The following is a 21,192-nucleotide window of genomic DNA, read 5'->3' on the forward strand; positions in this document are numbered from 1 at the left end:
CCACACATCAAATACTCGCACTCGTCAAGGGTCGTCTGAGGTAATGTGGAGCGCAGACGACACACTTTCCGACTGAACCACTCAAATCCAATTTTGGTGGGGTACTGCACCAAGACTAAGGTCCATCAGAATAACTAGTAACAATGAATGCGTTTACATGCACACATTTTGGTCGATTCCTGAGCATTTTGTGAACTTTGTTGCTTGCTGTGAGTACATTAATCTTTTTCTTGGATTCGTGTAACATTGGAAATTAGGACGTTGTACTTCGTTTGTCAGCGCAGTTTGTCAAGTCACGTCATAGTAAATGCTACAGCAATCTGGGATCATTGTTGCCAGATTGGGCGGGTGTTAGAGTTATTGTGCTCACAGTTAGCATTTATGCTTTCCTTATTATAGTTAGTCACCAGATAGGATAACTTCTGTCTTGTCAGCCTTTCCTTTGTCCTGGGTTATGGTTGCGTCACTCATGTGACGTGCTGCTGCTCTCCTGTCTCCAGGCTTGCACACACGGTAAAATTTGTTTTCTTATCTTTGCCAGAGAATATGCAATGTTGCTTGAGCTTTTAAAGGTCTATGCTGAGTGATCATTACACACTAAATTTAACTCGTAGCGTTAGCATAGCATTCACGTTCAACGCTATGCTATGGTCACGTTAGCATTAGGCTAATGTTAATGGCAGGCATCGTCTTAAACTCTCTGACTTTTTTTTTATACAGTTTGTGGCGTCCAGATGGGTATAATTAATTGAAAATAATACACTGTTTTCCTGCTGAGTGTGTATTATCACCAAGTTGGTGTTGTCCTTGTAGACGCTACAATATGTGCAATGTTCATTTGAAATAGTTGGAAACCTTTATTTTTCCCAAAGAGTAAATATTTTTTAAACATTTTCAGTTAACGTCGCCTAAAACTAGACGAAATTAGTCTTGAGTTTTCGTCAACAAAATCTAGACGAAGGCAAACACTTTTTGAGATAAAACTAAATAAAATGATATAAAATAAAAATAATAAATGGAAATGATAAAACAATAATTAACGAAATAAAAATAAAATAAGACTAATAAGTATTATCGTCCAAAGGACTACGACTTAAACTAAAATTACCGTATTGGCCAGGATATAAGACGGTGTTTTTTGCATTGAAATACGACTAGAGGGGGTCGTCTTATATTCACGGTCTAGACATTATACCCATTCACGACGTTAGATGGCGCCCGATATCATTGAAGCGATGTTCTGTCATGACAGATCTCAGCTACTCTCCCCATTCACAATGCTAGATGGCGCCAGATATTATTGAAGCGATGTTCCGTCATGACAGATCTCAGCTACTATAGATTGGTTTATTCACATTTTAAAAACCAGAAGCCATTCATTTACGAATGTGATTGCACTTTAGTTTACATATTTAAATGTTCTGATATTAAGATTTGAATGAGGCAAAATAACATGCCTTTTCTCTCAAATATATTGTTATAATCATTTGTTTCGGATGTACTGTAATTATTTTCTGTTTAAAAATTAATTTGGTGTTCAAAACGTCTTTTTTCAAACTTGAGTCTTGAAAAAGAGGGGGTCTTCTTATAATCAGGGCCGTCTTATATTCGGGCCAATACGGTAATTTAAAATAATACCGTTTTCCCGCCGAGTGTGTATTATCACCAAGTTGGTTTTGTCCTTGTAGATGCTACAATATGTTCTTGTATACCAGTGTTCATTCGAAATAGTAGTTTATTACTAAAATCGTTTATTAATGCAAAGAGTAAACATTTTCAGTTAATGTCGACTAAAACTAGACGAAATTAGGCTTGTTTTCGTCAACAAAAACTAGACGAAGGCAATCACTTTTTGAAATGACTAAAATAAGACATAAGTATTATTGTCCAAAAGACTACGACTGAAACGAAAATGAATAGGTCTGCCAAAAACAACACTACATGAAAAGTAGCATCAGTTACTTTGCTGGTTAACTAATTACTCTTACAATAAGGTAATGGAGTTACTAACACAATTACTTTTTGAGAGAAGTAATGTGTAACTGTTCGGGCTGTCAAAATTATCCCGTTAACGGGCGGTAATTAATTTTTTTGATTAATCATGTTAAAATATTTGACGAAATTAACGCACATGCCCCGCTCAAACAGATTAAAATGACAGCAAAGTGCAATGTCCACTTGTTACTTGTGTTTTTTGGAGTTTTGTCGCCCTTTGCTGGCGCTTGGGTGCGACTGATTATATGGGCTTTAGCACCCATGAGCATTGTGTATTGACATCAACAATGGCGGGCTACTAGTTTATTATTTGATTGAAAATTTTACAAATTTTATTAAAACGAAAACATTAAAAGGGGTTTTAATATAAAATTTCTATAACTTGTACTAACATTTATCTTTTAAGAACTACAAGTCTTTCTATCCATGGATCGCTTTAACACAGTGCTTCTCAATTATTTTCTGCTACGCCCGACCCCCCCCCCCCCAAGGAAGACGTAAATGTTTCACACACCCCTAAGCTCTGCCGCCACTGTAAATAGTATAATTTGTCTATAATATTACTATTATAAGTACGCCTCTGCCTCACATTGTGTCCTTTTTTTTTCTATTAGAGAAAATAACTGAGATCAACTTATATAGTATAACTTTATTAACATTGTTTTGTTTTGTAACAGAAAAGACAACGCGCATCAATTTGCCAGAATAAAAAAAAAAAAGTCGTATCCAAACTGTAAAAATACACTCAAGGTACATTTTTTACCATTTGATACTGAAAAATAAAATCAGTAAATAATAACAAATTCAAATTGATTAGAAACATTAACTCCTGAGGAGTATGCGGCGCCCCGCCCCACTATTTGAGAAGTACTGCTTTAACAGAATGTTAATAATGTTAAAGAGCATATGACACCAGAAAAAAAGTCTTAAATGGCATTATTATGTGAATTAGAATCATATTTTGAGACGATTCGACTCTATACAACAATTTAGCAAAGCGCAGATGATGAGAAATTAGTCTTTTAATCTGCCGGTTAGCCACGCCTTCCATTATAGGGCTTTAGCGTCCCCAACAGGTGGATGACGTCAGTGGTAGACTGGGCTCATCGGTTTTACTATTCAGCCCATTAAGGGGGAATTGTTCAGAACGAGGAAAACGCGACGAAGAGAGCCGCAAAATGTCATTGTTTCAGTCTCTCTACTCCCAATATTTTTACAGGATATTCTTTTTATCCAAGTATTTTTCCCCAATAGCTATATAAATGGCTTGAGAAGGACCAGTCAGCCCGTCGAGGGGGAACTATTCACAATGAGGAAAACGCGACGAAGAGAGCAGCAAAATGTCATTGTTTCTGTCTCTTTACTTCAATATTTTTACAGGATATTCTTTTTACCCAAGTACTTTCCCCAATTGCTAAATAAATGGCATGGTCATGACAAATAACAATCTTGTGCTAAATGGAATATAAAATAATAAAAATCCATTTATTCAAGACGACATGGCAAAATGACTCCATAATGGTCAAAACTGTCGACTTCACCTTTACTGTCACACCTCCCAAACGATATTTTATGACACCTAAATCGGACATATGTAATTTCCCTTGCCCGGCTTCGGAGAATGTAAGCAGACCAGAAGGAGTGACAGCTAGCCGACATGCTAACCTGAACCGAGGGATGTTTCAAAGTCTTCGAAATGGAAAATCACACATAACTAGCCTGGATTATTTGACATGACGACCCGGTTGTCGAGTTTCTTTGCGGATCGTCAAACCGCCCGGCGGAGAGCAATTTACAGTTCGTTCCCTGGAGTTGTTGTGCAGCTAACGTGCTAACAGCTAACTACTAATAAGCATGAGGATAGCTTTTTACATGCCTATCAATGATCAAACGTAAGTAGTCCTTTATTTAAAGGAATTTTATAGTGTTTACTTTGTAATCACTGTATTCGTATTTGACATAATACAAAACAAGATGTTTACTCACTTCCTTGTAAGTCCAATGGTCCCACAGTAAATATCCACGGTGAATGGGAACCTTTTGAAACTCCAAAAAGGCACATACGCCTCTCCCGCATACAGAATGATTTTTCTGCAGCCGTTTGGCTGGCGTGATGCAAAAAATAAAAGTATTAATCCGCAAAATCAGCTGAATCCTTCGTCCTCATCCACAACAGTACACTGTATAGTGAAGAGAACGTCTTCTACCGTACACGTCACAGCGCCCTCCTCCTCAATGCAAGACCGAAGCCGGAAGTCACTCATTTTGATGGCGCGGGATTCAAAAAACTAAATAAATATAGCGATCGCTCCCACACACATCCAAGCGGTCCATATCATTCAGGGGCATAAAATACCGCGTGTATTATGAAATAAACATGCTTTTTCGTGTCACAGGCACTTTAATGCCATCCTGTTGAACAAATACAGTTCTTATGTACCGTATGTTGAATGTATATATCCATCTTGTGTCTTATCTTTCCATTCCAACAATAATTTACAGAAAAATATGGCATATTTTATAGATGGTTTGAATTGCGATTAATTACGATTCATTTTTAAGCTGTAATTAACTTGATTAAAAATTTTAATCGTTTGACAGCCCTAGTAACTGTAATTACTTTTTCAAAGTAAGATTAACAACAATGCTATGTGTACAGTACATAAACCTTGCTTCAAATCTAGCAGTGGGCTCGCGCCCAATTAGGTTATTTTAAAGACTGAGGGTGGGTGAGAAATGCATTGGGCTGGTTTATAAATTTTAGGCTACTTTAGACAAAATACAGAGTTTTCGGAAGAAACCGTTTTGATTAGTTTTAAAACTCAGTTTATTTTTGTCTACTGCTTGACTCCAAGCTGTGTAAATTAGTACCATCTCTAGTCATAAATTGGGATAATGCTGCTGCTGCCTGCGTAATCCTCTGTGGGGACAGTGGCGACCGGCTGGCCAGTCGGTTGGTGCGAGCTCAGACACAGTAACGTCTATCAATCTGCTCAGCGAGGCTTCAATAATAATTGGGTTAGAATAAATGGGCCATGATTTTGGAGAGAAGAAAGAGGTGAGTTTGCCAGCAAAAAACAAAGTCAATGGCGGTTCAATAACTGAGCGAGCCAAACGGTTGGAGGAGTGCTTTGAATATAGATGAATGTGTTAGCATTCACAGACAAAGCAGAAAAGTAAGGAGGGGAAAAAAACGATGGAACTTTCTGTAATTCTTTGTATTCCAGCAAATGAATTGCATTTTAAAAGCTTTTTTTGTACAGCAGCCTAGATGTTTTAGGGGGGCTTCACAACTAATTGCCAATTTATGGGGATTTAATTCTTTGTTTAAATGCAACTTTTATTTTAAGGGTATTATTTATTTACAAAAAGCGGCTTTGGTTCTGTTGCTTTCACAGTAACTGAATTGCCTTTTTTTTAGGGAGCTTTAAATATTTTTTTTTATAATAGGAGAAATGCTTTTCAAGAGACTTATGTTCTCATGCCATCTTACCACTACTAATGGTCGTAGTAGCACTACTAATAGTACCACTACCAATCACATTTTTAGAGATTTTACACATCATTAGTTGACTCTTGCCTTTTCATTACAACTTTCCTAATAGGAGCTATATTTTTTCGTTTTGCTCACATAAGTTCATTGCCTTTTAGTGGTATTTTATTTCTTTTTAATTCAAATGGTTTATTGTCAGTGTCGTTTTTGGCAGCCCTTTTAATTTTCGTCTTAGTCTTTTGGATGAAAATACTTATTAACCTAATTTTCGGAGTATAAGCCGCTACTTTTTACCCCTCATTTTGAATCCTCCGATTTATAGTCCAGTGTGGCTTATTTGTTGATTTTTTTGGGGGGTTAATAGGTAACACTATATTTGACGGTGGCGTCATAAGACTGCCATAAGACCGTCATAATTATGACATGAAACTATCATGAGCATTAATGAATGCTTATGACTGTTGTCATTTAGTGTCATCCGGTAAATTATGTCACTAACTCTATGTCCAGCTCAGATCTTTTACACAAAAAAAAGTGAGATAATTTGCCGGATGACACTAAATCAGATCTGCCATAAATATTCATTAATGCTCATGGCAGTGTCATGTCATAGTTATGAGGGTATCATGTCTTATGGGGCCACTGTCAAATAAAGTGTTACCAAATACCATAACTAGCAATTAATGAAACAACTAGAACAGTAACAGAAGAAATAATGAGCACAGAACATGAATTTTGGTTGTAATTTACATCTTTGGCGCTGCAATGCATGCTAGGGGGCATGTTGGATGACAACAGCGTTGACAGCAAGTCGCAGCAGAGGTTGACAGTCTCCCTCAAGGGAGCAGTGATGGACAAATAAAGCTTCTTGAAGCAATGAAGCTTTGGTTCAAAGTAGGGTTGTTCCGATCATGTTTTTTTGCTCCCGATCCGATCCCGGTCGTTTTTGTTTGAGTTTCTGCCGATCCCGATATTTCCCGATCCGATTGCTTTTTTTTGCTCCCGATTCAATTCCAATCATACCCGATAATTTTTCCCGATCATATACATTTTGGCAATGCATTAAGAAAAAAAAATATATATATATATACATTCAACATACAGTACATAAGTACTGTATTTGTTTATTATGACAATAAATCCTCAAGATGGCATTTACATTATTAACATTCTTTCTGTGAGAGGGATTCACGGATAGAAAGACTTGTGACTTTGTCTATTGTGACTAAATATTGCCATCTAGTGTATTTGTTGAGCTTTCAGTAAATGATACTGAAGGTCATGCCCAAATGCATGATGGGAAGTCGAACCATGACTGTGCGTAGTGCTACAAATTGATATATCTTCTCTGCGGTGGGCAATAACATAAGGTGTTAAGAAAAAGATCAATTGCTACCTTGCTTCCCCACATTGCTTCCCATGATATTTCCAATCGAAGGGAGAGGGATTGTAAGGCTTTAGCCAATTAAAATGAGGCTCCAAAGGCTGCCAAAATTCACTCTACTCATTTTACGCTGCCTTTTAGCTCTCTATATAGGCAAAACGGCGCCATTACAGATGGAGCGCGACAATGCGTGAGTGGGTCGTGCAGCGCATGCATTAATTGCGTTAAATATTTTAACGTGATACATTTTTTAAAAAATAAATTACCGCCGTTATTGGGATAAATTTGATAACTCAACTTAAGCCTAAACTAAAGACTCTGGATAAGTGTAACATATTATGTCTGTAACGTTAAATACAATTAGAAAACGATTTAATTTAAAAATATATATATATTTTAAAAAAGGCATGGCCGATATTTTTTTGCCGATTCCGATACTTTGAAAATGACGTGATCGGACCCGATCGATCGGGACATCTTTGGTTCAAAGCTTCATTTGGTCTTATGACAGTCCTATGATGCTTCACATCAAATTGTCAAAGTGTTACTGGTTAATGTCTTTTGGGGTAAATGTCCCATGATACAGTGAGGACAACTGCGGCCTATAGCCTAGTACGGCTTATCTATGGACAAATGTCGTTTTTTTTTTTTGTTTTTTTTTGGGTCAAATTTGGTAGGTGGCGGATTAAAGTCAGGTGCGCCTTAGCACGTCACATGGATGACACGATTAAACACTACTATGATACGCGCTAACTTCACATACGATAAGAAAATGTCATACATTGTGAACCTATGACGGAAACTATGGCCAATTTTAATCTCGTCTCGACATCCGTTTCGTTATGTTTTTAGCTCGTCACGTCATCGTCATGATAAAAAGTGTTTGTTGATGAAAACAACACTGTTTTTAGGGGGGTTAAATTAGTTTTTGGGGGCAATTTATTTGCCTTAGAGAAAGCATTAATTGTTATCCATTAGCCTATATTGCCTTTGTGGAGGGATTCAAAACTAATATTTTGACACCAACTTTTTAGATCGATTCTAAGAATTATTTTTAGAGTAACTAATCACCTAGTCCAGTGTTTTTCAACCATTGTGCCGCAGCACACTACTGTGCCGTAAGGAGCATGGTGTCGGGTGTGCCGTGGAAAATCATCCACTTTCTCCTAATTGAAAAAAAAATGTTTTGGGAAAATGAACTCGCAAATGCGCAAAATCTTGTGTCTGTGCTGTCCATTGGTGGGTAATCATGTTCCTGCATATCAGTATGTATCAATAGATACCTAACTTCGTTTAGTGACGCGTAAGAGGTAAGCGGCTAGCTAGCGAAACTATAACGGTGACAGCGATGGTAAAGGAAAGATGCAAACTCAGAACTGGACAAGATTCATTGAATGGCGGTCAATATGAAGTAAAGACCATTTCCTTCCAAAGAGCTTCTGGTGTTTAGCAAAAAGCAAAAAGAATTGATGCTGGAATGTAAAGAAGAACTAAACGTAGCGTGATCAACTTTCAACTGGGACGTAGTGATACCTACTCCAATACAGAAGCCCAGATGTCATGCGGAGTGAGTAAAAATATGATTATAAAATGTGTTTTACTTTGTGTTTGTTTGACTCCCATTCAATACACATTACTTTATATTTTTAATCGAGATGGGAAGAAAATTCAGCTTCGACAATAGCAAAGCATCTTTAGCTATTTTCGGCCGATGTTTTTCAACGCTGCATTTTCCGCGCATTGTAATTTTTAATATAGGCTACGTTTTTACATTTTTTGCTGGTGGCATGCCTTGGGATTTTTGTGTTAATGAAAAAATGTGCCGAGGCTAAAAAAAGGTTGGAAAACAATGACCCTAGTCAACTGTGTAGTTATTTAAATGATTTATATATTATTATTAATTACCGTATTTATTTCAGCCATTAATTAATGGGCGCGGACTCTTGTTATAATTACGCAATATTAAACACCATTCTCAGGTGATAGATGTCCAATTATTTACACTACCAGTTCTCAATTATTCCAAATCCGTCGCTATAAATGGCGGTGAATTTGTTTATTATTATTATTCTTACAACAGGTGGAGGTTTTCGAGCATGAACATGACCAAAAACAGAAAATCAACCCAATATGACAATTTAAAGGGATCTACGGATAGAAAGGCTTGTAGTTCTTAAAAGACATTATGAGTTAAAATAGTTTGAAATTTAAACCCCTCTCATTTTCATACAATTGTAAACAAGCAGCTAAAGCAAAATGAACAGGAAAGACGGGGTGAGATGAGACTAGGGTAGGAAAATAAAAACCGGTGTTCTGCCAAAATGTGCTACACAGGTGAAACGTGCTACGAGGGGGAAATTTGACACCTAAAGTACCACCGTGCGCTTTCAGCTTGTTTTTAGATACATACAGACAGAACATACTAAAGATGCCTTAAGAAAATACTTCAACGTAGTAATATAAAATGAGGGTGGTTTAAATGTATATTGGAGTTACCCGGTGTCCTACAAATCGTTCCTACGCGTGAGACGTCCTACACAGTGCACAGTGCGCTTGCCATAGCATCTGCACACATGCGCACATGGGTTAAAAGTGGCGAGTACGCACTATTTTTGTTTTTGTTAAGTTTTTCATTACCTTTTCATTGCCTCAAAAATACTTTTTGCATGTATTTCCCTCTCATACTTTTAACCATTGTGTTTTCTTGTAGTTTTTAAGCAGTGTGGATGAGTTTGTCACATTAGTTACGTAGGGTATTTAAACTATCCTTATTTGATATATCTACATTTAAGTATTTTCTTTAGGCATTTTTTAGTACGGTCTGCCTGTATGCATCCAAGCAATACAAGTTGAAAGTGCACAGTAGTACTTTGGGTGTCAAATTCGCCTTTTGTAGCACGTTTTGCCGATGTAGCACATTTTGGCAGAACACCATTTTTTTTTCCTACTCTAGTCTCATCTCATCCCGTCTTTCCTGTTCATTTTACTTTTGCTGCTTGTTTACAATTGTATGAAAACGAAATTGTTTAAAAAAGGAAAACATCAAGAGGGGTTTCAATATCAAGCTTTTTTAATAGAGGTGCACGATAATTATCGGTCCGATAATAGGAATTATGACGTCATCCCAATAAATCCGATAACATTATATATTATCGGCCCTATTAATAATATTTTTGGCACGGTGTCGGATTGTGATGTGTGCGTTTGTTTCCACTCCTAATTTTCCAGTATGCAAAGTTTTGTTACCGTCTTTGTTTTATTCATTATAATAATGTTCATGTCATCATGAAAATTCTGGTTCGGTCAAAGGCAAATCTATGCTGAATCAACCACGAGCATTTTTTACCTACAGGTGTTCAAAAACTCAGGTGAATATACATTGAAAATTTATATATATATGTTATCGGTCATCGTATCGGTATCGGCCTTGAGGAGCAGGAAGTTATCGGTATCTGTTTCAAAAAATGGATATCGTGCACCCCTATTTTTTAACTCCTCGAGCCTCATTGCACATAAAACATGGCACCCTCTGTAGGTCAGAACATGTACTAACTGTTATAGATTTTAAAATCAATGCAATGTTTTATGTGTTTCTAATAACATATTTTAGCGAAAGAGAACAACTGCAGCTTATTAGAGCCTATAAATCTTTAAGTCTGAGGCTCCTTTTCAGAAGTCAACTGATGTAGCACGGGGAAGCATGAGTTATGCATTGTGCGTGGTTGATCTGAAACTTTTTCTTGCATCCACGCTGAAACAATGCGTTTCTCCCACACAGTCACATGACAAGGTAGCAACACTTACAAACAGACATATTTCATCACATGCCACGCTCCTCACATTTATTGGAGCGAGGCGTTCCTTGGTGCGGAGAGAAGATTAACACTCGTCTTTGAGAACGCGAAGCAGTGGATGGGACGTGGCCATGTGTTGCACGGTCCCTAAAGTCGCACATAATCAGCTTTTTGAAACAATAGGAATGTGTCGTCTTTCACTGGGCTCCGCTTTTAAGATGACAATGATGACAGGGAGATACTGTGTTCTCGTTTTTATGTATACACTATATACTGTATATATTTAAAAAGATATTTGTTGTTTGTTAACTGAACAGATTTGGCTTCACTTGTGCTGACTGCGTTTTTGGACAAAACTAATCCTCTGAGGTGATTTCAGACAAGACGCAATGCTTCATTTGAGATTAATCTGTACATTCTTTATGTCTTGTGAGGAAACTGCCCATAAGTGACAGCAGAATAATGCATCCATTATAATGGAGGAAAAAGAGGCTCTTTTCAAAATGGCCATACAGGGAAATGATGTCAAAGCTGTTTTTGACACCTGGGAGCTGATTAAATGATTGCTGAGCCAATAAGATCATTTTGGAGAAGTGTAAACATACACGAGGGACGTTATATATTTTACATTTATATGAATTTGGTTACATTATTTTATTGCATCTCAATACCATTTCATGATTTCTTTTTTAATTATTAAAATGTATTACTGTATTTAATATCATTAAGTCTGTTTTGTTATTTAAATTTTCTATATCTCTTTTTACTGGCGGTGAGAAGCGCTTTATAAGCATAACACCATTTACCATTTATTTAAAAATCTATTTTAAAATCATATTACTTGTGTTAGTCCAAGGTTTGGGGACACTTTGAATAGAGGTGTTTTTGCCAAACTTTTGAGAATGACTGCAGCCTAGAGCCAAGCAACAGGCGCTACAAACCACCCCTCATGCAAACCACGCCTGGAGTTGGTACTGTGGCGTGAAGAATTCGCTTACTATGTGAAGTTCAAAGGGTTTTTGGGACTAGGAGTGGGAACCTCGTGGTACCTCGCGATACGATACAATTTGTGATTCAAAGCTCGCAATAATGATAATCTGACGATATGGCGATACAACGAGTATCGATACATTGGTCAGAAAATCATTCTAGGATATTCTACAAACAACTAATAAACAGAAGAACAAGCTTCTGCTGTGAATTGGAATGAGTTTATCACCAGTAGACGTCCAATCCATTTGAACTGGGAGGGTTCATTCGCTGCCAGAATGTTCATTCGCTGCCATCCCTCCCAATTCAAACGGATTGAACGTCTATGGCTGTCAGTAGCAGCCAATGCCAGGCAATGAGCTAATTTTGAGCCATCTAAGGTCATTTACCTGTTGATTTTCAGTTACTTCCTGTTGATTTTGGGGTATTTTGAGGTCTCTTCCTGTTTATTTTGAGTTACAGAACAGGAAATGACCTGGGAATCACCCAAATGAATAGGCAGTGACTTGAACTCAACAGGAAATGACCTGTAAATGCCCTAAAATGAACCGCAAGTGACCTGTAAATGCCCTGAAAATCAGACAGAATGACTGTGAATGCTTTGGTTTCGAATGAATGAACTTTCCCAGTCTAAATGGATTGGGCGTCATGCACCGTCAATGCAGCCTTAGAGTTAATTCAGACACTAATATGGTGGAAGATTTTGGTAGCAACTTGTTGGTTCCTTTTTTATTTATTTTTTTCAACATTGACACCTTTTTAAAACAATATCTCGATTCTTGGCAGGAGCATATCGATAACCTTTTGAGATACAAAGTATCGCGTTATATCACCATTTCGATATTTTGTCACACCCCTATTTGGGACAATAGGCCCTAGCCCAATTCCTTAACCTAAACTTAACTAGACAAAGGGGGATTGGGGACACGGGTGTGCCTAAACATAACTAGATTGTAACCTTTGCCATGTTTGGAAGTCATTTAATGTTGTTAAAATTGCTCCCATTATTGCATTATTGCTTTATTTCCCTTCTGTCTACTTTTGAAATGTGAAAGTATTATAGCTAATTCAGCATTTAAAGATAGATTCAAGTCAAGATTTGGCCGATTTAGTAGTATTTTATATAAAAACTTACTCACCTTAGGTTTCCTGCAGCAGAGCCTGCCTGAGAAGTCTACTGCTTTAAGATGGCGGCAGCAGAGCCTGCCTGAGAAGTGTACTGCTTTAAGATGGCGGCTGTTTACTAATGCCGCCGAGTCTGCTACCACCGTAGTATCATGTAGGCGTAGTTTGTCGTCATAATTAATAGTGATACAGTGGTATGAAGAAGTATCTGAACCTTTTGGAATTTCTCACATTTTTGCATAAAATCATAATCTTTGTCAAAATCACACAGATGTAAAAACAGCGTCTGCTTTAACTAAAACCACCCAAACATTTGTAGGTTTTCATATTTTAATGATGATAACATGCAATGACAGAAGGGGGAAAAACAAGTAACTGAACCCTCTGTCTAAGGAGACTTAAAAAGCAATTAAAACCCATTTTTACCAAACAAGTTAAGTCAGGTGTGTGCCCAATCACTGATGATGCCCTGCCCACTATAAAACACACACCTGGTAAGAGTTGTCTTGATTAGAAGCATTGTCTGATGTGCATCATGGCTCAGTCAAAAGACCTGTCTGAAGACCTGCGATCTAGGATTGTTGATTCGTATATAGCTGGGAAAGGATACAAAACCATCTCGAAAAGTCTGGATGTCCCACAATCGACAGTCAGACAAGTTGTCTACAAATTGAGAAAGTTTGGAGGAGACACTATTGCTTCTCTCCGGCAAGAGTCCAGCGCATAATACTCAGAGAGGTTTAAAAAAAAAAAAAAAAAGAACTCTAGAGTGTCTGCTAAAAATCACTGGCACAGTCCAATATCTCTGTGCACACATCAACTATATATAAAACTGTGGACAAGAATGGTTTTCAGGGGAGGACTCCATGTAGGAAGCCACTGGTGCCTTAAAAAAAAAAAAAAAAGTTGCTTGTTTAATGTTTGCAAAAAGGCACTTGGACACTCCACAGAAGTTTGGGCAAAATAGTTTGTGGACTGATGAAACCAAAGTCGAATTGTTTGGGAGTAACACAATGTCATGTGTGGAGGAAAACTGGAACAGTTCACCAACATCAACACCTCATCCCCACCATGAAGCATGGTGAAGGGAGCATCATGATTTGGGGCTGTTTTGCTGCCCCGGGGCCTGGACAACTTGCAATCATTAATAGAATAATGAATTCAAAGATTTATCAGGATGTTTTGCAGGAAAACATTAGGCGGTCTTTCAGACAGTTGAAGCTAAAAAAAAAAAAGAGGATGGATTCTGCAGCAAGACAATAATCCAAAACATAGAAGTAAATGAACTTCAGAATGGTTTCAGAAAAACAAAATGCACGTTCTGGAGTGGCCAACTTAAAGTCCAGACTTGAACCCCATTGAGATGCTGTGGCAGCGATTCATGCCAGACATCCCAGGAATCTGAACTACACTAGTTTTGTAGAGAAGAATGGGCCAAGATTAGCCCTGATCGATGTGGCAGACTGATTTGCATCTACAGGAAGCGTCTGGTTAGTTATTCCTGCCAAAGGTGGGGACTACAAAATATTTAATGTGATGGTTCACTTACTTATTTTTTTCCCTTTCTGTCATTGTTTTTATACTATCCTCATTAAAATATGAAAACATAATTTTTTTGGTGGTTTTAGTTAAAGCAGACACTGTTATTTCATCTGTGTGATTTTGATGGTAATTTTATGCAGAAATGTGAGAAATTCCAAAAGGTTCAGATACTTTTTCATACCACTGTAATTACGACATTACATGAACGCAGCATCATTCTTCACACGTCAAAATAATCTGTTCGGACTGACATTCTGATGAATGTGCACGCAAGACCAAATTGTATCAATATTTTTAGTGTCCATGAATCATAATTTTAAACCGAATGCAGCTCAGATTGAAGGATTTTTTTCCATGTAAACATACCCATTGTTAAACGATTATGTTTATATCATTTTCAAATGACCAAATAACCTATTTTGTCTCTATTTGTAATACAGTAAGCCAATAAAGCACAGTGTGCTTTATAGTGGGAGTTTATCTGAAGGCTGAAGCTCCATGGATCAGGATGAAGTCTTATGAACTCTTGAACCTTCAATGCAAATACAGCTTTAAAAACACACGGGCGTGCACACGCACAAAGGCGTAACGAAGCGCACACTATATTTATTTAATCTCCCACACAACCAATGAAGGAGAATTATTTATGATGTCAATTTCGACCAATCCATATCTCACATGCTAGTAAAGGGGCAGCTTTTTATTGCCCCTATTATCATCATTACCAGTCTGCTGGAGTGTGAAATTCACTTGTACTGCCTCTCCAATGACTGCAGTCCATAAATTCACACTCTTTGTGTTTCTTCCTTTTTATTTATTTATTTATTTTTTGGGGTTGGCTAGCTTTTATTTGTATGCTAATATTTGAGGAAGACGCGTGGAGCTGAATGACATTCCCGCATTACACCCCAAAACAAAGTACGGCGTGTAGAATACCAATGAGTGCATTTAGGAGTTGACAACGCAAAGGACACACTGCCAAATGTGCTGCCACAATATGCATCGCTAAATTGATTTTTTATCTTATGGGAAAGAACCACACTAGTATTGTAGCTGCCATTGACATCAATAGACGTGTAATCTCTTGGATTTGGGAGATGTTTAGGCACTTTTCTTGGGCTGCAGCACTCGAACATTTTAGTAATCTAGTATTCTACTGAAAACTCCACCGATTAATCCAGGAATCTGATTTTAAAAAAAAAAAAAAAAAAAGGTAAAGAGCAAAAACGACATTTCACCTCATATTGAACCATTTTTAGACAATCAAAGTCTTTATTTTAGATGTGCATTGTTGAAACAGCCAACAACTGCATCTCAGATGTGACTAGTAAAAAAAAAAAAATAAAAAAAAAATTCACTGCTTTCACTCAATAAACTTAAGTTCTTATAATAAAAAAAGTCTTATTTCTTACCAAAAAATGTCATTACGCTTGGTAACACACATCACTTACAGTAAAAGTTTGGTGTTTTCCCCACGAGTTTTAAGTTTAAAGTCTAAATTGTAAGTCTTCATAGGATTTTGAGTTTTTGCAGTGTTCAAAATAAATGAATGATACCTGCTGTATTGGGGCACATTAGGCACCAGTTCTACTTGGTTATCCATCAATGACTATCGAGCTAAAATTCACAGTTAGCTTTATTATGTTTTATTTTACACCCTCATCACTGTACAGCGCTGTTTTTACAGATTAAATCAAGGCTGTATGAAAGACACGTTAGCCACGCATCGACAGTAGTCATAATTGATACAAACCTTGCCAACTGCAGGGCTAACGTTACGTTAGCAAGGTACAGTAACATTAATCTTATTCATTAGCGCTACGTTAACTAATTTTACCTTGTCCCAAGTATTGCTCCACCACTCTCGGAGTAAACAGAGTGTCTTTGGTGGGGGCTAGGCGGGCGGGTCGCGCGGTGGCTTCCGGCCCGTGTTTCGGGGCGGTCGTTGGTCGTGGGGTCCAGCCGGGGGTGTGGAAGCGACAGCGGGGCCGCGGGTAGCCGAGGCCGGGTGGTTGTAGTGTTATACAAGCGCACAACATTACCGTGAATACAAGAAGCAGTTTTCGCCTTTGTCTCCAGCTTGAATTTTTCCCACACTTTTGACATTTTCTGCTTTTTCTTGGTGTCTTTCTCTTTGCTTTCGTCCAGTTCTTCGTCCTTACCTCTATATTCATGCATGGTCAGTGTTGGGCACGTTACTTTAAAAAACTAATTAGTGATAGTTATTCACTATTTCTTCCAAAAAGTAACGGAGTAACTGAATTACTCTCTAGTAAAAGTAACCAGTTACCAGGGAAAGTAATTATTTCTGTTACTTTAAAAAGAAGTTGTTGTATGCCAAATAATTTGAAATTTTCTGAGCAGTATTCGAGTCAGTTGAATAGAGAAGAACAGACAGGTAGTTGTGTGATAGAACCTTGTAATATTTATTGCACCTCTCCCGCAACAGATTTATCCTACACTTGAAGTGCAACAAAAATAAACAATAAACAATATAACAAAATAACAATCAGCAGTAAACAATATAAAGTGAGTTTAATCAATTAAATCTAACTCTCACAACCTGAGACAACTGGTCAAGTAGACATAGCCTACTGTACTTCAAGTATTTTGACTTGAAATATAGTGTTCATATCTCCACCTCGTAAAGGACAAATTTTCCTCTGAATGCTCTGCCATCATATCCCTCTGCATCTGTTTTGCGTGTGTGTGTTTGCCGCACGCGCTGTTCTGGTTTGTGTGTGAAAACACCGACTCTAATTGGCTTACCATGAAACATGACTCTAACCCTCAGCCAATCACATTCACTTCCATCGCATCTATCCAGGTGGTGCATTCAGGTAGCCTCGTCCCCCTACTCCTCCCGTCACCCTCAAAGCGTCTGCAGTCCTCAAGCTGGAAGCAGCATTCTTGCTGGCTGACAGTGGGGAATGGGAACGAGGCTAGCATTCAGGTGTTGCAAAAACAGAAACGTTAGCAAGCTTTGGAAAGCATTGTCTAATTGAATGAGCAGGGACAAACAGCCTGGAGTCATAAGAAGTACGTGCTGTAATATTCTGATACAGAATTATCCGAGGCACCCGAAAGTGCACACGGCGCCAATATTGTTTTGCTCACATGATGCGGGAGTGAGTTACAGGCACGGCCTGCCGAGAGCCGTATGTTTGTGTTAATGTTAAAGTTATATGTGCTATTAAAGAAACAGTGTGCCAGCACATCCTGTGTGGTATATCTTTGCGAAGAAAAAGCACAAAACAAAACACGTGCGCTATTCTCGAACCTGAACGCACCCAAAGTCTTGGATGACAAATAAACAGAGCAGAGTAGACTCTCTACGGCTGGTAGTTTCTTCAGTTTATTCAGAGTGAGAAACGCACCGCTTTGACCGTCAGTAACGGTAACGGCGGGAAAAAATAATTAGAGTACCCTGTTAATGAAAAAATAACGCCGTTATGTAACAGCGTTATTTATAGTAGCGTCATTCCCATCACTGTGCGTGGTTGAAATCAAATGTATCCGCCGCCTCTCTCTTCTTCCTCTACACACGTGACGTCAGCGCGTTGTTCCGCATTAAAAGTAGTCCATGCAAAATGTCATGCTTAGAACTGGAAAAATTAAACGATTCCTTGAAGCGGAAAAAAATTCCTCGATCAATTTTTAAAATTGAGTATTTGAATTATTCGAGTAATCGTTTCAGCTCTACAATTTCCCATTAACCATTTCATGCAAGAATTGTGTGAGTTGTTTTTTTTTTTTTTTCAAGTCTTACAGGGCACTCATTTAGCTCTTGGCTGCCAATTACAAACTTCGTTCATTCGCCCCCTCTCCTACTCAAAATAGATCGGACGTCTAGCGCAGTCAATGGCACTGAAACATCAGCATTCACAGTATGTTGTTATTTGACCAGGACGAAAGAGGAAACAGCAGAAGTGAATGGTTAGACGTAGGAGTAACGTAAGTTTTGGTGTTGCCCCCACCTACACAATGGTAATGCATACTACGTGGAGATTTCATGCACTTTTGCGCTTCCGTGTGCACGCAGATTTCCCCACACATAATCGTCATGTAAACATGGAATTAAAATAACTGCAAAACACCACTTTTGCGTAATTGCATAAGATCGTTGGCATGTAAACGTGGCCTAAGTGTTCTATCGGACAGCTTACACACTCTAAACACTACAAGAAAACATGATCTGAACAAAATGTTAGTCAAAGTTAAGAAAAGAAAGTATTAATCGTAAGTAAAGTGGAAAAACTGAATACTAATCAATTAATAAAGATGGATTGACATATAGTATTTATCCATGACATAGGATTGGAAGTGATTCATCATCATCAGCGGCAGCCAACGACTTAAAAACATGGCGATATTGGCGTTAATTTGAAATTTTGCCATCCCTCATTCTGTGTAATTAAACAGGTGCCGCTGCATTCATAAAAAAAGCCGACTCTGCTTTAATCTTCAACAGGTGCATGAACATCGAAAGGGAAAATGGACACCAAATAAGGAAAGAAGAAGACAAAGGGTGGGAACAAAGGTTAAGCGGAGACAACGCGTAGAAAAAGACTGCCATGGCAACCTGCCGCAGGTATGAAGTGACTTGCCTGTTGCATAATACGGCCAAATTGGTATCCACTCGATCTCTCTGCAATCCCATTAAGTGACGGGAGCTTAAGTTTTATCAGCCGTAATCAGAGAGCCATTTATAATAACGCCGACGCTGGTCCTGCTCAATTTCTGCCTCTGCTATGACCTGCCGCCTCCTTTAACCACATTGTGTGTTATACATATTATCATAATGACATTTTTGTCATAATATGCACATTTTACGCCCATTTGCAATTAAAGATAAGAAAATGGCAATTTGAAGCACAGTGGTTTCAAATTTCAGAAGGAGGATAAAAAAAATGTAGTCAGTGGCGTCGTTAGGTCTATATTAGGGGGGCTTCAAATATTCTCAAGACCCCCTACATAATTTGGTGTTGTTTTAATTAAAAAAATATACAGTATATACTGTATATACATACAACAAATGCTGACATATTCACTATGAAGTTTCCAGAATATTAGTTTAATTAGGGGTGTCAAACGATTAAAATTTTTAATCGAGTCAATTACAGCTTAAAAATTAATTAATCGTAACTAATCGCAGTTCAAACTATCTATAAAATATGCCATATCTTTCTGTATTTATTATTTAATTTTAATTATAATTTTAATTATTTTAATTATTGTTGGAATGGAAAGATGAGACACAAGATGGATATATACATTCAACATACGGTACATAAGTACTGTATTGTTTATTATAACAATAAATCAACAAGATGGCATTGCCATTATTAACATTCTGTTAAAGCGATCCATGGATAGAAAGACTTGTAGTTCTTAAAAGATAAATGTTAGTACAAGTTATAGAAATTTTATATTAAAACCCCTCTTAATGTTTTCGTTTGAATAAAATTTGTAAAATTTTCAATCAAAAGATAAACTAGTAGCCCGCCATTGTTGATGCCAATAATTACTTACACAATGCTCATGGGTGCTGAAGCCTATAAAATCAGTTGCACCCAAGCGCCAGCAGAGGGCGACAAAACTTTGAAAAACACAACAAGTACACATTTCACTGCTGTCATTTTAATGTTTGAGCGGGGCATGTGCGTTAATTGCGTCAAATATTTTAACGTGATTAATTTTAAAAAATTACCGCCCGTTAACGCGATAATTTTTACAGCCCTAGTTTAAAACAATAATCATATAACAGTTCATTATTAACTTGAATAACATCATAAATCTGTCAGTTTCCCCTCTCCTCATTGAGCAAAGTAGAGAACCCATTAAGTTCATAACTTTTCAATCCATTCCACTTGTTCTTATAGCGAACGGCCACATTACAGAAAATTCATTCTGCGTTTTCTCTGTAACCTTGCTCCAAGTCATTACCCCCCGGCGTCAGAGTATGAAGGCGTTTTTTGTTGTTGTTGTTGTTGTTGCTGTTTTTTTTTTTTTTTTTTTTTTTTTTTGGTGAATACTCGAATTACTTTTCCCATCTTTGCAACACAGTTACCGTTACTGAGGATGTGAAGGGGCACGTTTCTACAATTTGGTTAAATAAAAGGCGAGTTGTCTGATGGCGGCTGTCTGGATAGAGCAGAGCATGAATAGGTGGATGAAGGATGGACATAAGGTTTTCCAAGAAAGTGAGTTTTTATCACCGCTGGTAGTAACAGTTAGCTCCACCCCCCGACTAACAGCAGGAAGTACCATGTAATTAATAAATCACCTGCTCCGTGTTTTAAAAATAAATAATCTTTGGGGTGACTTCCTTCTGGAGTATCAGCTGTGTTTCACACTTAACATATAGATGATTACAGGAGCTGAGCTCATTTACATATGATTATCATCAGTGAATAATAATAATAATCACTCCACCACCTTTATTGACCTGTAGAAATCAGAGCAGAGTGATAGACGCCATTCTTTGATACTTCCATCTCCCAAGTAACTTCCAATTTTAGCCATTTTGTCCCCAGTTGTTCTATTGTATTGAAAAAATAGACTGAAACAACAATAATAATAATAATGAATAAATTATCAGTCTTTGTTAGCTGTTTGTTTTGTTCTTGTACGCTACGTTCACGTACATCCTGGTCATCTCCTGGGGGCTAAGCCCCCCATTATTTTTAAAGCCTAGTGACGCCCCTGGTAGTAGTGTTACTTGAAGGTTTTTAGTCCCTGTCAGTTACGGGCATGCTAATGGCAAGCTATGAGATCTCTAATATTTGGCGTTTGGAATTTAGTAGACATTGATTTAAAAAAGGCACTTAATGTGTTTAAAACATGTTCAACATATGTGACTTATTCGC

General features: G+C 37.6%; 1 long non-coding RNA gene across 3 annotated transcripts in view; it reads left to right on the forward strand.

The window, feature by feature from the left end:
- The window catches only part of LOC130931307 (uncharacterized), a 118,783-nt gene that overhangs the window by 59,411 nt on the left and 38,180 nt on the right, over positions 1 to 21,192 (forward strand). For all 3 annotated transcript variants that reach the window (XR_009067191.1, XR_009067189.1, XR_009067190.1), the window contains exon 4: positions 18,795 to 18,914. This is a non-coding gene — a long non-coding RNA (uncharacterized LOC130931307). The remainder of the gene's footprint in view (positions 1 to 18,794; positions 18,915 to 21,192) is intronic.

Source organism: Corythoichthys intestinalis, chromosome 15 (assembly GCF_030265065.1).
Source record: "Corythoichthys intestinalis isolate RoL2023-P3 chromosome 15, ASM3026506v1, whole genome shotgun sequence".
NCBI classification, from domain to species: domain Eukaryota; kingdom Metazoa; phylum Chordata; class Actinopteri; order Syngnathiformes; family Syngnathidae; genus Corythoichthys; species Corythoichthys intestinalis.